The 17,412-nt window shown below is 43.2% G+C and overlaps 1 protein-coding gene across 4 annotated transcripts in view; it reads left to right on the top strand.

The window, feature by feature from the left end:
• The window catches only part of LOC119484636 (homeobox protein MSH-C-like), a 47,779-nt gene that overhangs the window by 6,216 nt on the left and 24,151 nt on the right, over positions 1 to 17,412 (top strand). For 2 of the 4 annotated variants that reach the window (XM_037763609.1, XM_037763608.1), the window contains exon 2: positions 364 to 538. The gene's annotated coding sequence lies outside the window, so the exon portion shown is untranslated. Of the gene's footprint in view, positions 1 to 363; positions 539 to 2,097; positions 2,633 to 7,115; positions 7,821 to 17,412 lie in introns of those variants that run through there. The other 2 variants (XR_005206056.1, XR_005206055.1) reach the window with 2 other exon arrangements.

Below are 17,412 nucleotides of genomic sequence, written 5' to 3'. Positions count from 1 at the left end.
GCCAAAGATACCGTAAGCACAATGTTTTCCTGAGATATTGATGTGATTATACGAACTCTAAATGTGATTTAAAAATAAAATTGGTAACATTTTTTGCCCATTTCAGGAAAAAACAATCCATCAGAGTTGCTGTTTTTAAAGCGAACATGTTGTATAGAAGGACATTACTGCACTTTTAATCTCATTTGCACCTAATGCCACAGTAAAAGATTTCCACGCTTCACCCAGCATATGCTAGTGATTATTAATTAGTGTTTTGCCTGCATTTTAGGTAATAAGAGAGAGAACCAGTAAAATTGCGAGTCCTCATACCCAAGGCAAATGCCTACAATTAAAGTTTACTATGTGTTTGTTTTTCAATAGGTTTTTAGCGTTCGGCTGATGCAACAACTTGGCAGACGGCGGCTCGGAGCAGCTCTGAAAGTTCCTCCTGCAAGATGAACGGAGCTGCAGCCAATCTGTTAGCGAGGGGGAGAGAAGTCGAAGGACGATGTCACGGCGAACGTCCTCCTCGCTGCGTCTGTGTGAACCCGTCAAGGTGAGCAGGAGGAGGGTACAAATGTGACAGAAATGATAGTTTGACTGGTGAAAATATCTTCTTAACTCTAATCTAAAATTAGTGTTCTATTGGAACAAGGAGCTTAAAGCAGCAGTGGGTAGAAACGCAAATATGATTTAAAAAAAAGTTATTTTTATAAAACGGTCACTTTATCCTGTAAATAGTGCATGAGACAGGTCATCTGAAAAAAAATGCATGTGTCTCTGTGTTCTTTGGTGCTCCTAATGGCATCTGCAAGATTTCACCGACTAGAGGAAAACAACCAATCAGAGCTGATCTGGATCTCTAAAACTAAAAAAATCTGGATCTCTGGTCTCAAACTCCGACCAAACGGTCAAACTAGCAGCGCTGATCAAATATAAATCAATATTCTGTTTAATGTAATGCCTATTTCTCTCCTCAAGTGTGTTCAGAAACATCTTGTAGTGTACTGTTTAGCTGTAAAATGAGAAAGTTTGTGACCCGGCAACCACGTTGAGATCAGTTGAGGAAATACCAAGCACCGCCCGCCAGCTGTAAACTTCCTCTAACTCCTCCAAAGTCGTCTCTAGCTCTCCCGTCAGCTCCGTTCTCTTTATACATCCATAGTCAGCTCCATCGGGGCCGTTTGAATGCATTTAACATAAATGTCAGTATATGGGTGCTCTACAGTTGTAGCGTCAGCCGAGTTGACCACGGAGATGAGAGTGACGGCTGGCTTGACCGCAATACGATAACGTTTCCTGTCCATGACAGAGTTAGAATGCAGCTTTTTCGTTTCAGCTCGCGGCGGCCGGCTGCTGTTTGTTTTGGTTGAAGGATACGGAAAGGATGTGACGTCACAACATCACGTTACTCAGACTACAACAATAAAAGCGGTAACTTCCTTCTACCTCCAAATAGACTCAAATGAAGCAAATATATCGATTCTGGCATTAAAAAATGTATTTCAAAATCGTAAAAAAAAAGTATAGTGTATACTTCAGTATAGTGAAGCTTCCTTTATCGTATAGTAACTGGTAGCTAAAGTCACTACACTTCCCACGTAGCTTTTTCCCAACGCTGTTGAGAAGTGACCTGCTGGAAACACTGAACCTGTTTCTGTCTCAACCTGGTCGGTCGGTCGGCGGTACAAACAGGGGGTCACTTCTTCTCCGCTCATCTCCGGGGGCGACGCACTCATTCAGCTGATTGACAGAGAAGACGTCTAATTCTCCACAGCGATGATACTCTGCTCGCCACTATTGTGTATCTGTGTGTGTGTGTGAGTGTGAGTGTGTGGGGGTATTACTACCATAGCACTGTCATCTGGCCCTGCTGACATGGCAGAAAACCGTCTGGGTCACAGAGTCAGCTGGCACCAGAGCTAATGGGCCTGGCCTCTGTGTGTGTGTGTGTGTGTGTGTGTGTGTGTGTGTGTGTGTGTGTGGACGCACTAATGGTTTTGTTGCATGCATGTCTATTCAAATTAATCGGTGTGTGTGCATGCAGATACACATTAAAGGTCTTGTGTGTTTGTGTGTGTGTGTGTGTGTGTGTGTGTGTGTCCGGCCCCCCAGTTCTGCTCTCCGTCCACAATGAGCCGCACTCTGAAACGTGGAGCCGCGTGATGACAGGCCGATCGGCGGGGGACAATGCGCTGTAATTTGTGAGGGGCCTTGCCGCGAGAGGAATGATGGGTAATTAAGAGGAAGACACTGAGAGACACGGCGGGGGCTCGGTGACAGGCGACAGGCCATTGGCTGTGTGTACCGACAAGCCAACAAACCCTCCTCTGGTTCTCCCATAACAGGCCGGTCCCCTGCTCTGTTTCACTCACAAAGACACACACACACACACACACACACACACACACACACACACACACACACACACACACATTCACTCCTGCCCAGCTGTCCCAACTACCCACCACATACTGATACTTACTGTGTTTTGCGTATGTAGAGTTTTCACTCAGGAAAAATTAAAGATGTATTTTAATGGAACTGTTTGTAACTTCTTACACGTATAAATCAATCCGGGTCGGTGTCCCATGCGCGCTCGCTTGTGGCTACGCTGTTCAGACTCAGACTCTAACACAAACTACAATGAAGCACCAAAACCGCAAAGTTAAAACAGTGTTGGCCGCGGTCGGAGGACATGGGGGAGACCGTAGCTTTGGTCTCCAGGGCCGGAGACTCTGCTGTACTCTGTTCCTCTGCTCCTCTGCCTGCCTGCTTGCCTTCACTCACACACCGCGCTCATTCTCACTCTTTCGCTCCACCTCTCACGTGCATGCGCACACACTCCACACTGCGGAAGAGTTAGTTTAGCTCTGAGAATATCTAGTGAATGTACAGTGGACGTTTGTGCAGAAAATAAATGCTGCAGTTCCTCCAGACCAACAGAGGTTTCCCGTGTCTTGTGAAGTGACGGCGCTCCGCAGCAAGAAACGTTATCGTCTCCGACCAAAAGTCCGGTGTCTCCCCTGTTCCCTTCCGGCCGTGGTTGGGAGGCTGAGGCAGTCTGCAAGACGGGCTTCACTAGATATAACTTTGCGGTTTTGGTGCTTCCGTGTAGTTTGTGTTGGAGTCTGAGTCTGAACAGCGTAGCCAGATGCGAGTGCGCATGGGTCACCGACCCAGATTGATTTATACGTGTAAGAAGTTACAAACAGTCCCTTTAAAAGAGAAAACATTTTTGACTAAAACTGGACTAAAATACTAAGTTGTTATTGACTAAAACTATGAAGGATGAAAATGACTAAAATGTGACCAAAGTGTTTTAGTCTGAAGAGTAAGAGTGCAGCATCGCCCTGTCGGGGTTTCTTTCACAACAATGACCGGCTCCCTGTACATTATCCCTTACATATCTCCTTGTGACATCACATCATCTACCGTTTAGGACAAATACACTAAACAGACAAGATCTCTCACTCTTAGCAGTTTTTAAAAGTGTCGTGTTGATATAAGTTTCATTTTTCCTTTGAAAGCAACATCCAAGATCAATATACTGTATTTATACCTGCTGTTTTTTTATCTTAAAGCATTTCCATAACATGTCACAAGAATGCAGCTCTCTTGCACAAAAAAAGCTGTAGTTGAAATCGGATACGTATGAAAAGAGGCATTTAGCCGTCTAGAAAATCTCTGACATTTTACTCTTTCCTTTGCATTTCTTCTCTTCCTTTGCAAACCTTTTCATCTTCTGGAGGTTTCACCGCATTACTGCAGGGACCTGAAACCGCAGGACCAGATCCTCAAGGTACACGGTGCATAGGCTCCGTTCCCACAGACCTCAAAAACCCATATCAGCCCATGTCTGCACATCCCTCCCTCACATCTCCCTCGCAGTCTGTAAATCACCAAAGCCCACTGCCGGCCCCGTCGAGTGAAACGTGCTGGAGTCGCTGACTAATTGATAGCGTTACAATCTGAGCTGGTTCATAGTGGCGCTAAATTGAAAACACCGGGGGAGGGAGAGACGAGGATTTTGGTAGTAAAGACAGGGAGGAGAGAGACAGAGCACAGTGGGGGATGTCGGGAGGGACAGGAAGAGGTTTTGATGATAGAGGAAGAGGAGGAGGAGAGAGAGAAGAGGGGGTAAATAGGATGCTGATAGGAGAAAGGGAGGAAAGGCTGCTGAGGAGGAAGTTCAAGAAAAAACGCAGAGATAGGCCCAATTCCAATCCGGTCCCTACACACTCCCTCTCCGTGGTGGAGTGAACTCTGTTTGTAGTCACACTCACAGCTCAATGAAGCTCCTTCTTTAAGGTGGAGGGGTTCAATACAGCGACCACTTCGGGACGAACTTCCCTCCCTCCTTTTAAGGAGATAAATATCAAAATAAATATCAGAATCAGAAATATTTTAATGATCCCGGGGAATCCTGTTCTAGAATATAAATATAAATATATAAAAATAGAGAAATCATGAGAAAATATAAATAAGAAATATATATAACAACAAATAATAATTCTGAAAAATAGGATCTATGCAAATAATATAAATGCATGAATAGTGTAAAATAAGAATATTAGTTTAAATCTTCTGTATAAATAAACTAGATAAAACCAGATTATTGTGCAGCTGAATTATTGCACTAAATTATTGCACTGTTAAGTCAGTATTGCACAGTTGAAGATATGATAATTTATGGGGTTATAGCTCCTGATAGGGGTAAAAAAATAATACATATATGTTGTGTATATATATGTGTATGTATATAATAAACAGCAATATACAATCTAATGAACATATCTACTGTTCTAGTCTAGACAAGAGTATATTTGATCCTAAATACAATCTATTTACTTTATGTTGTTGACGTTGATGTTGTATGACAATAAAGGAGAATAAATTAAATGTCTATCTTAGTTTGAGCAGTTTACAGTAAATGTTTGCACCGGTAATCGTACGGAAATGACATTGGATCGTGTTCCATGATGAACACTAAACGGCGTTGCTGGCGCTGCTCCTACTGAACGAGTTGATCGTTTGCGATGTAAAATTAAAAACAATTTTAAAAACACGATCGGCTCCTGAGGGCCGTTCTGGCTGTCGACAGTTGTCAGATTAATTTGAAAGCTCTGAGGCAGGTGTAGTTTGTTTGCTAGCAGAGGTCTGATCATTTATGCCATCCTGTCTGCTGAAATGTCAAAAAAAAAGAGGCAGCGGCGTAACGTTATATGGACTCGCAAGTGGCGAGGAAGATGTGGACAGTATGGCTTGTCCATTTTGCAGAGAGAATTGGAGGTAAGGTAGCTACGGTTTATTAGCTATATCTACTGTAGCCTACATTGTTATCGTGATAGCTACGCTCTGATTACTAGGGATGTGCATTCCAAGCAAAAATACTATTCGATAATCACGCATAACCCTCACACACACACACACACACACACACACACACCTGCGCTGACAGAAAAGAGCCGAACTGAACGTGCCACACACGTTTTACCAGTAGTAGCGTTACTACCAGCGCCTGCGACGGTTAAAACGAGGAAAAATGTATATCTTTTAAAGGGACTCTATGTAAGAATCAGAAATTGCTTGTTAACAGCAACACCTGTGGCCGTTAAGCCAACGAAAGTCAGCGTCTCTCGCTTTTGCTCGCTCTACATAGACATGAACGAGCATCGCTCAAAACAGTGAGGCGACACACGTCAGCTAAAACCACAATATTTCTCTATATTTCACCTGCTTGGCAGTAATAATATGATATTCTCAGAGCTACGAAGTCTTCTGAAGTGTGTAGTGTGCGCGCATGCACGTGGGAGTGGAGCGAGAGAGCGAGTGAGAACGAGCGTGGTGTGTGAGTGAAGGCAGGCAGGCAGCGGAGCAGAGTTCAGCAGAGACTCCGGTCCTGGAGACCAAAGCTACGGTCTCCCCCGCGTCCTCCGACCGCGGCCAACACTGTTTTGCAAGCTGGCTTCACTAGATATAACTTTGCGTGTTTGGTGCGTCCGTGTAGTTTGTGTTAGAGTCTTGTCTGAACAGCGTAGCCACACATGAACGTGCATGGGACACCGACCCAGATTGATTTATACATGTAAGAAGTTACAAACAGTCCCTTTAAGACAGGACGATAGTCTCATAAACTAGTCGATTTTTTTATAATTTAACGACTATCCAAAAAATCTAAAATCATGACCCATCCCTACTGATTACTGTAAAAAAAAAGTAGCTAAAAAAGGCAGTGACGTTGGGGAATCCGCTCTTGGCTCTGCTTCAACTGTGTGAGAGCTTGTGGACGGCCGACCAAAATTCCTGACATGTCAGAAATTAATCCGACTGTCCAACGGCCGGTTGGGAGAAGTTAATCGGTCCTCGATCCCCCCCAGTACACTGCACGACAAACGACGCCTGACGAAGCTGAAATTCGGGCCAGAAACGGGCTAAAATCGTACAGTGTATGCCCAGCTTTAGAGTCTGCCCGGAGACCTTTGTTGCCTCTCTCTTTCATCATTTCCTGTCGTCTCTCTGCTGTCGACTCTCTAATAAACACATGAAAAAAAAGGATTGATCCTCTCTGGAGACTATTTTCGTAAAGCATTTTCTTGTGAGGATGGTCTTATTGTGGACGGAGGGCAAAAGCAGAGAGAAAAAGACGCACTTTGAAATGTAAAGTGTATTGGCGTCCTCTTAGATATAGACAGAGGGAGAGACAGAGATAGACAGACGTAGAGCTGGACGTGGAGGGGGACGGGGAGTGGGGGGTTGTCTTTGATCTCAGTGCATGTCTGCCTCGCTGTTTTCCTTCAAGGCTTCCTGGTAAGTTTCAGTAGACACCAGCGGGTCCACTCTCAGGGATCGGACGCTAATGGATCAGTTAAAGGGGCCTATGCTTTATGGCCGGGCTAAGTGTTATCATCTGGGGTTAAAGACACTGACCATGGAGCAAACTCCTGCCAGATAGCCGCTCCTCTGGGGGATTACAGTAGACCCTTTGCCAAAGTAAGGAGGCAATTGAGGGAAAGTGGTGCTCATTCTTTGTTTTGTTTTGGTTCATTTATCTCACTTAGATCTCTTTCTTCTATCTCGTTTTTTTTTTTCACTTTCTGTTTCTCTCCACTTTTCTCTTGTTCTCTCTACAGACACACATCAGGGAATACCTCTGTAAAGCTTCCTGAACGCTGTTAGAAACCATTTGTCAGTTGCGCAAGACAGAAAGCTGACGATGGATTCCAGAGGTTTGGGGTGACCCCCTTTCATACAGCGGTTTATCCGTGGGACCTGTCAGAGCCGACTGCTTCAAATAGGACGCAGGGCCCGTCAGATAAGGATCACAGAGACAGAGACATGCCTCCTAAAGTGATCATTCTCCGTCTGTGTTTTTGTTTAACGAGCGGGCCGAGGGCTGGATTGACAGCTCATAGACTGGCTCTAATTGAATGTGATAGATTCAGTCATTAAGTTAATTGGCAGCTGGTTTTGATCTGGACCTGTCACACTCACTCACAGATTTTATGGCATAATTTTTGTAGTCAATTGGGAAAGTGAATAGCGGGTCTGTGAGAACGCACCGGGCCTTTCAGTTGTGGCTTTTCATCACGTCATGTTAACAGCATGTGTTGTGCAAATGTGTCGCTACTGACGCAGAGGCAACATGGATCAGAGGGCCAGGTACGACCTATTCACCAGTTCTGTTAACTTGCAAACCGATTCCATAATAGTTACAAAAACAATGAACTGATTTTACTAACTAACAAGTGACAGCTGTATACAAAGAGCATGATAAATCGTATTCCTCTGTGCCCCAAATATATGTGTTGTTTCCAAAACTGTGAAAAACAGGTTAACCCTCTGAGACCCACAACAGACCTGTTTTTTGTCTTTTTTAGGGGGGTACAGGGGTTCTTTAGGGGGAGGTAGCAGGTCAACAGTAGATGTCACATAGAAGTGGTGTACATCATCTGAAAGCTGGGAACCTGAAGATTAATTTGAGATGCTGCTAAGCACTGTGTCAAGTTGAAATCAACATGAATTAATTAATTAATTATTTAAAATGAATTATAAAAGTGTGTAAAGGTTTAGAACATTATGATCGAAGTATATGATATCCATTGTTGTGCTCTTTTATACCATTTGTTACACAGATTTGGTGCTAAATTTAACCATTTTATACCACTCGGGAATTGATAAAAAAATTCTAAATAATCCCTCCGAAATATCACATTAAGACACCATGACCTTGAGGAACACCATAGAAAAAGCCATGCTGTGATTTGGTATCAAAAACTTTGACATTTTGAGATTTTCTGCAAGAATTGTAATTTTTCGTCGATTGGATGGCGAACACTTCTGTTGTGTAAACTGTTCAGAAACCCGCTTATTGTCCTCTGAATGCTCTAGGTCTCTAGTTTGTGGCTGTAAAGTGTCATGAGGCTGTGATTATCCTAGAGGTCACCACAGGTCATTTTATACAGTGAAGTCAAATTGTATACTTTATATGACATCTAGAGCTTTAATATAGCAGCAAACAACTATTGTCTATGTAAAAATATAGAGGAGTGATGTCTACCTGAGCAGAGAATGAAGTCACTCTCCCTCTGTGTGTGTTGTAATCTGAGCTTCTCCTTACTTTGATGACATGGCCGGGCTGGCCGTGCATGCCTTTTAGTGCATGTGAGCGTGCCTTAGTGGCTAGCTCATAGACTCTTTGAGCTCATACGGAAACGTAGCACCCACCCTCCGGTTCCCCCTCAGGTTAACACTGTTGTTTTCGTTATTAGCGCTGTTAACCCCATTAGCTGCTAGCTCCTGGCTCAACCGTCGTCATGTTGAGAGCTGTATGGAGGCAATAAAAATGCTCTGAATTTCCTTTTGAGCATTTTTAAAAAGACTTGCTCTTTAAAGGAATGATCCCACAACGCAACTGCAGAAACTTAATTGCTGCGATGTAATTCAAAAGGGAAAACAAACTTGGGAGATGCTTTCAAATAAAGAATAAGAGGTTAAATGTCAAGGGCTGGTTCAACCAAATTACAAAAAAGCATATTTTCTGACTTACCTACACAGACTTGATTGTATTGAAGTTACAACTAGAACTGTGTCTGGCCTATCCAGAGTAACGGAGACGCTGGAAAGAGATGTTGCTGTTGTTTTATTTTCCAAAGCTGTGAGCACCACAAGAAAAGCATTCACTCTGATCGTATTGGAGACAGATATCTCAAACCAAAAGTATCTGCACAGCTGGATTATGTATCACTAGAGGTATGTGAGAGAAATACGCTTATTTCTCAATTTGGGTGTACCGGTCCTTTAAGGTAAAAGGGTAAAGCAACTTAAAGGTATATTCCTTCAACATTACAGCCCGTTAAAATACACTGAAGTCTCTTTACTTGTCAGGAAATGTTGCTGTCTAAACTTGAAAAAGTTCTTGTTACAGACCAAAACATCTCAAGTCAAGTAGAAGAGGGGACCGGTCGTAAAATAGGCAATAACACGTGTTTCAAATTGGCCATTGGTTATAGATTGGTTTACAAGGCTGGCTGGTTATCGGCCCAGTGGCGTTTCCCCGTGTTGATAAAGCACCAGGGAGTTGTGGGTCAATTAGTTTGCCACAGCAGAAATTCCTGCAGACAGCCAATTAAAGCTGTTGGCCTGTAGTCATGAAGCACACTCTTCCTGTTGATGGCTCACACGGTTATTCTGAGCCCCCCGGCAGCTCCTCGCTCCTGCCGGTGTAAAATCTTATTCTAAGTCCAGTGCTATTAACAGAGCGCTTTAGGAGATCTCCATAGTTGGCTGAAATTATCTTGAAAAAAAAAGCCTAAGCATGTGTGTTTGCGGGTTATTCGGTGCAACGCAGCGATCGAGTTCCTTATTTTCTGCTTTTAAGTCACTGGAAAGTAAAAAAAGATAAACACAACATACATAAGGAAATAAACAAAATCAAAAAAAGGGTTAAAAGCGAGTTCAAAGGAGCAGTTGGTGCTCAGGGATGATTGGAGTGTAGAGGCCAAAGTGGTGCAGTGTAGACAAAAGACGACAGGAGATGATTGCAGGGAATCAATTTTCCATTCTGCTCGGTCCGTCTTCGTCACAATGGCCTCCGAGAGCGAACCTATCCTCTGCAACCGGGAGGATCAACTTTTATCTTTTTCCTTTTTGCTTCTGAGTCAAAGAAAAGTGCTCGCTGTCACAAGCTTTTATTGTGAAGTCTTTTGTTCACGTAACGGCCTGCAAATTGTTGTTTTTATGACGTGACTCAAACGGAGCGTAACGGTAAACACTGGTCCCGTTGTGGGATGTCAAGCGGGGAGGATTGTTTGTGAAGAGCAGCAGCTGAGTCATACGCTGACTGGTGTGTATATGTGTATAAAAATGACCTCTGAGCTCTGGTGATCATCATCCTGATATATAAAATCCTACAAATAAAGACAGAACTCCCCCCCCCCACACACACACACACGCGTACCTGTGCACTTTATATTTTGTGGTCAACATTTCGATCACCGTCACGATTTAAACTTCAAAGATGAACCGTATAATTTGATCAGATTCAGTCACACGCTGAGGAGCAGCCCGTCTGTGTGTCCGTCTGCCTGCAGGGGTTCTCAAATAAAACAGAGTTGCTTCCCGGGATGGCTGTAATCCTCGCGGCTACGACTACATGCACAACCACTTATGATCACTTATAACAAGTCTATAGACGCGGCGGGCGTCAGCTGATCCACGCCGACAGGCACAAGGAGCGGCACCCCGGGAGAATCCCCCTTTAAAGCCCAATTATCCCGTGGAGCCGGTGTCGTTTCAAAAAGGCAAACAGTAGAAGATGTTGGCCCCCGATAAGGGACACATGTGTTCCATCACACTTAATTGAAGCAGGGTTTCCTGAAAAAGAAACAAGCCCGGAGCAATATGACAAAACAAACAGATTTAAGGACATAACAACTGTATTTGTAATAGGAACGTTTTTCATGGTGCATGGAAATTGCCTTTCGTGGGGCATATTTCTTTTTGAGAAAGTCATAGTTCAGCACAGCGTGGTGGATGTGTTTCTTTTTTTTTTTTACTGGACATCATTCTGTCTTGGAGAGCGCACCATGACGATAGGTTTCCAAACCTTCCCAAATTTGATTACAGGTCTGCAAAAACCTCAAACAATGCCGTGGCAAGCATGTCACTTACAGTCACAAGCCAAAGACCTTCTCTGTTTCTTTTTTCCTTCTCTTCTCTTTTTCTTTTCATCCTTATGATCTGAAGTTAAGAATAAAGACATAAGTCATGTGTTTTAACAGGAAACACGCAGAACAAATTTACAGTAAAAAAACGAGCTGAGCTGCTGGAGGGAAAAGATAAATCTTGATTTGTGTGTAATGTAAACACAAAAAGCAGCATATAGTGGCTTTCATTTTGGGAAGAGTTAGTCAAATCCCTGTTCAGCAGTTACATCATACTTTGTGTTTGGATGCACGTGTAAAAGTTAGTTTTAAAATATTTTAAAGAAAGAAAATGAGAAAAAGATGGCAGCTGATGCAGTTCTTCTCAGTTCTTCTCAATGCACAGCATTGCTCCCAGTCTTATTCCCAGGATCTGTAGGATGTATTTAGCATTTACAATTTCTCATTTACGGGGATATTATTACCTCTCTGGCACCGAGCCCCGCTTTTAGAATCCCTCCCTTTAATGTTAAATCATGTGGACATTAAAGTCTTTCCTTGACTTACAAGACATGACATCTCTGGAAACATACAACCCGGGTCAAAGATGGAGCTCGTTAAAGGATTGCACACGACCACAAATTCGCGGAGAGAAAAGGGGATAAAGAGAAAAAAAAATGTTTAGTTAACGCAGACTTCAGTCGTCGGGGGGGGAAGCTCGGCTTTGTAACCGGCCCGCTAGAGATGAGAGACAAAGACAGTTCTGTGCAGACTGCTCAATAAGGCTGCCCTGTCGTACTCAGTTTATCACGGGAAAATTGTGTTTGTTATCGACAATGGCTTTTAACAAGCAAGGAGGGGATATGACTGTAAGGAGATAAAACCACTGTACTTTCCTCCCTCTGATGTTAAATTAAGACCACGTTTTTTAAAAAGGTCAGATATGATTAGAAGCTGGTGCGTGCAGCTGTTTGATCACAAACGGTTTTCCCCTGTTTCAGTGGCACCTAAGTAATGCAATATTTTCTCATTTTTGTATCAAGCAAATCATCCCTTCGTCCTCATGACTGATTCATACTTCATTTTCAATCATCGCTAAACAAACTAATCTAAAACACACTTAAAGCTTCAGTAGGCAGAATGTTTTTGGCATCATTGGGCAAAACTTCCATGATAACCTTTCAGCATATTGTAATTCAAGTGTTCTGAGAGATAACTAGACTTCTGCAGCTCCTCATGGCTCTGTTTTCAGGCTTTGAAAGGCTACGGCTGGTGGGCGGTGCTTGGTATTTCCTCGAGAGATCTCAACATGGCTGCAGGGTCACAAACTTTCTCATTTTACAGCCAAACAGTTCACTACAAGATGTTTCTGAAAACATTTAAGGCGAGAAATATAGGGATGCTAATTTCAATTATTTTTTTTTTAACCGATAACCAACCCTCGTTAGCCGATTAGTAACTGTTAACCGACAAGATTAGTGCGTCGCATGCAGCGGCGCGCCAGCTGCAAAACAGACAACTGAGTCCCCAGTTCACCCGTCTGGGAGAGTTACTGTGCTGCCTAGTTTGACCGTTTGATCGGATTTCTCAAGTGATTGACACTCAGAGACGGCAAGGCTCCAACTCGGCTCTGATTGGTTGTTTTCCTCTGGTCTGTGAAATTTTGCAGATGCCGTTAGGAGCACCGGAGGACATTGGAGGACACATGATTTTTTTTCAGATTACCTGTCTCATGCACTACTGTCAGGATATAGTGACCGATTTTATAAAAATAACTTTTTTTAATCATATTTGCTCCGTTTCTACCCTCTGCAGCTTTAACGCTCATCATTCAGCTTGTGATTCTCACCTACAGAGTACAAAGAAATCTCAAATTGACTCGTTTAGTCTTCACAGCGTCCACAGCCAGCAGTCAGTCAGGCGTGACTACAGCTAACTATTTGTCTCATTAACTGCAAGTTTGTATCCAATTAAACCGAGCCGGGGGGACACTTAATGACCCCACAGACGAGCAAATTACAGAGTTTATATTGTGATCTTTAATTAGACTTTACTAGCCGCTTCAGATTTGGAAAAAGTTATTTTAAAGTCTTTATTTTTCCGTAGACATCCAATAGACGTGGCTATAGCTTCACGAGACAACTTTACACATCCCATAAGCGGTCAATAATCCCATTCGCTTCATTTGGAGCGCTTTTTTTTCTCCTCTCTCTCTGCTAAATTGCCCAACATCATGATGCAATTTGGGTTTTTTAATCACCGTTTTAGCAGTTACAGCGCGGCTGTCCGATTTCCTGCAACAAAAGTGTGTAGCGCCATTAGCGCGAGTAATTCCACACAGCAGGCCTCCAGTTGTGCATGTGATCGGACGAGAGCAGAACAACAAGCTTCACAATGGAAAACGTGAGCTAATGTCCTCGACCGTCCCACCTTGTTGTGGTTGCTCTCCGGGCCCATTACATTCTGTAGAAATTATGGGGGAGAAATACCCGCAGATGGGACATAATCCCTCGGCTCTGCTGTTCTGTTGAGTGTGCGTGTGTTTGTGCAAGCTCACACTCGAGTTCAGGCGTGTTTAACGTTATACCAGCTCATATGCGATGCTGAAATGTGCGGCAGTCCCTTAAGATTTCCCTAAATGGGTCTGGAGGAGCGCTGGAAAGTTGTTGCAAGGTCAGCGGTGAGTCATGGAGCTGATGGCAGACCACTGGGGAGTGCGGTGCGGCGCGGGGATAGTTTGCTACTGTGTCATCGTTACATTAAGGGATGTCAAGGTCGGGCTTTTTAAGTGTTTCCACAAAGGACCCCCTCTTCTCTCTGCGCTGGCCTGCGCAAGTCACTTTGTGGGCAAACCGCTCACCTATAGTAAAGTGTATTTTTACATTATATATCCAGGGCCATAAGCCTGACAACATGGAGGCTATAACCTCACCGCTTTGGCTCGTGCCACCTTTCAGTCCGACGCAGAAGTCAAACAAGCAAAGCCACGCAGCGGGTCAGATATTGAAAAATGTGCACTTATAGAGTGAAAAGCAAAACAGAGAGAATTCCTGTCCCGTTTTAAACTTTGTCTTATATAAACGTAGCCGGGGCTGGGGTGATATCTGATAAAATAGATCAAAATTACATTATTGGCTTTTATAGCCCACTGAAAACATAGCCCAAAGGTATGCTATTTGGCAGAGAGCAGCTCGTAATATGTCTAAGAATTGTTACCATCTGGCTTGACTGCAGGGAACGCTTCTCTCTTAAAAACCTCAAAGTCAAAATGATACAAGTAAAACGCAGCATTCATAACCAGGTTGGCTTTTTATGGACGCCTGTCCACATCGATTTGGCTCCACGGTGTCTTGAAGATAACTCGTGCTATTTAGAAGTAATCGCTTTTTCCTTCTAAAAGTGGGTTTCTCCATTTCTCTCGGACGCTGTGCAGTATTATATGTAAAGCCAGCTGTAAAGGAGCTGCTCTTTGTGAAATGTGTTATTTTTGTCTTAAAAAGCATAGAGATAATGAAGAAAACAGGTATCAGTTTCAAGTTTCATCAAACACACAACATGCAATCCCCCCGCCTGGACGAGAGAATGTTATCCCCTGACATTTGAACCCCCCCTTTTTTTTTTTACTGAGCTACACCCTTCTAATCGCACTCCTGTACACAGTTTCAGCCCCCATTACCTTATTATGAGATTACAATGTCAATGTGCTCAGAATTGTGACAATTACAGTAAGTGCTGGAGTAATTTTCGGCATTAAATGGGGTCTTTGTGTGCTGTATACATTTCTGTATATTTCCGCGGCCTGTCATAGGTTGAGAGAGGGCATTCTGGCGTCAAGTCAAATACATTCTCATATGTTCAATAACAGGTAAACAGATGCATATGTATGTATGTATGTATGTATGTAGTAGAGGTGTAAGAAAATATCGAAAAACAGTCAATACTGTATTTCATTTGCAAAGAGAAGCACCTTCTCAATGTGTGTGCTATGATGTTACAGGGACTGTGATAAATGCAAATATAGATCCCTCTGTTCTGAATGCATAAACATATTAACTTTTTCTTATTTAGATTTTATGCATATGGTGGTGTGTTCTTTATACTATGAGTTTTCCTAAAATTAGATTAAGAAATCGCAATATATCGCCCTGCTTACAGTATCGCAACACATCACAATATATTGAATCGTAACCCCTGTATCGGGATACGTGTCATACATAAAAATACGGGCCAATGTACCGTGATTTAATTTTTTTTTCGGATTTTTAAAAACGCATTGCATTGTGGGAACAAGAACCTCCGCTAGCGCGAAAGGCGGAAGAGGCAGAGACCATCGCACACGGTAAAGTTTAGTTCAAATTTCGAATTTGCAGAAACCTTTCTCATACTTCTGTGGTAAAAAAAAAATCAACAATTAATGTCTAACCAGAGTGATTTATGTTAAAGGACTTAAAGGGGACATATCGTGCTCATTTTCAGGTTCATGTTGTATTTTGGGTTTCTACTAGAACATGTTTACATGCTTCAATGTTCAAAAAACACATTATTTTTCTCATACTGTCTGTCTGAATATACCTGTATTCACGCTCTGTCTGAAACGCTCTGTTTTAGCTCATTTCAACGGAATGGCAACCAAATTGCGTTGCTAGGAAACAGCTTGGGTCCATGTTTACTTCCTGTCAGCTGATGTTATTCACATACACTGCAACAGGAAATAAACTGGGACACATTTAGTATGTTTACGTTTAAAAACTGTGAAATGGTCTAAATATTGTAGATTTGTGACATCACAAATGGACAGAAATCCTAACGGCTTGTTTCAAACGCACAGTTTCTGAATACGGACTGTGTGTATTTCTCTATGGATTGAGTGCTTTGATACTTTCACAGTATTTATATATCACTTAAACCTGCTTTATAATATAAAAGACATGAAAATCTCACTTTTTACAATACGGGACCTTTAACGTTTTAGTTGGAAAGCTGTTTTGTTGTTTAGTTCAGCTGTTGTCGACCGTTAACGTTGCCAGATATGCCAGGAATATTTTGCTGACTCATTTTGAGACTAACGCAAATTTGGTATCGTAATTTTACGTTTTAACTAAAGCTTATATTTTAGACTTCAGTGGACGTCAGGTAGAGTTAGCCGAAGTTTTAGCCTCAGGCGGTCCGCAGAGACCGATAGGTAACGTATAAATGCTAGCATTAGCGTCTGTTTTCCCTCCAGAATGTAAAGGAAGGGGCCTGCTATTTGGCTTGGTACGCCAGATGTACTTTAAATTTACAGAATTTTCCGTTTTAGGGTTGAAGAAATTGTCCGTAAACTTAACGGAAAATGTCCTGGTAACTTTCTGCCAGGACATTATCTGTTTTTCAACGTATATATCACTAGATTCTTGCCAAAACACAGAATTTAGGAGCATTATGCCCATATGAATGCAGAGTTACATATTCATAAACACACTCAGAGTCACACTGACAAGCTGCCGTGGAGCAGTGTGTGTGTGTGTGTGTGTGTGTGTGTGTGTGTGTGTGTGTGTGTGTGTGTGTGTGTGTGTGTGTGTGTGTGTGTGAGTGCTGAGGCCTGTGGCATATGAAACATGAGTCCCTGTTTAGCAGTGTGAACCGTGGGGGGGGGGTGGAAGGGGGGAGGCTGTTTTCTCAATGCCTCCTTGACCTGTCACTATTGATGATGTGTGTATGTGCGTGGATCTGTGTGTGCGTGTGCACGCGAGTGTGTGAGAATCCGGCAGACATCTACGGGGGGACGGCCACCCCCTCGCTCCCCTCCTCCCCCCGCTGCTGATATCCTCTCATGCCACCACCACCACCCCCCTTCTCCTGGCGCCCCGGTATGAGAGAGAAAGCTGTTGTTAATAAAAAGTTTTCAAAGAATGGGATGAAAAGGGAGGTGAAATTGAGCGGCCCTGGCCGTATTATTTCTTCTCCGTATGGGAGCTGGCCTCTCGCGGTCTCTCCGACGCTCTCGGACCGGGAGGGGGTCGCTGGCTCGGTGACCATTACTGCCCCGGGGCCAAAGCAAATGATTTGCCTCTCTGAGGCTTCAAAGGGGAGCAATTACACTTAAGTAACCAAATGAAAAGATAGCCCAGCTTGGCAGCAGTTTGGGGGAAACAGTGGAGGCCTTTGAGGGAAGAGGCACCACACCTCAGGAGTAATATGTAACAGCTCGCATCACAGAGAGAGGAAAAAAAGAGAGGAAGAAAATAAACAACAGAATATTCTGCCACTGAATTTAGAAGAAAAAAAGGTGCTGAAACCTGCCCAA

The sequence above is a fragment of the Sebastes umbrosus genome, chromosome 3 (assembly GCF_015220745.1).
Source record: "Sebastes umbrosus isolate fSebUmb1 chromosome 3, fSebUmb1.pri, whole genome shotgun sequence".
Lineage (NCBI taxonomy): Eukaryota > Metazoa > Chordata > Actinopteri > Perciformes > Sebastidae > Sebastes > Sebastes umbrosus.
This window is presented reverse-complemented; position numbering and strand designations above follow the sequence as displayed.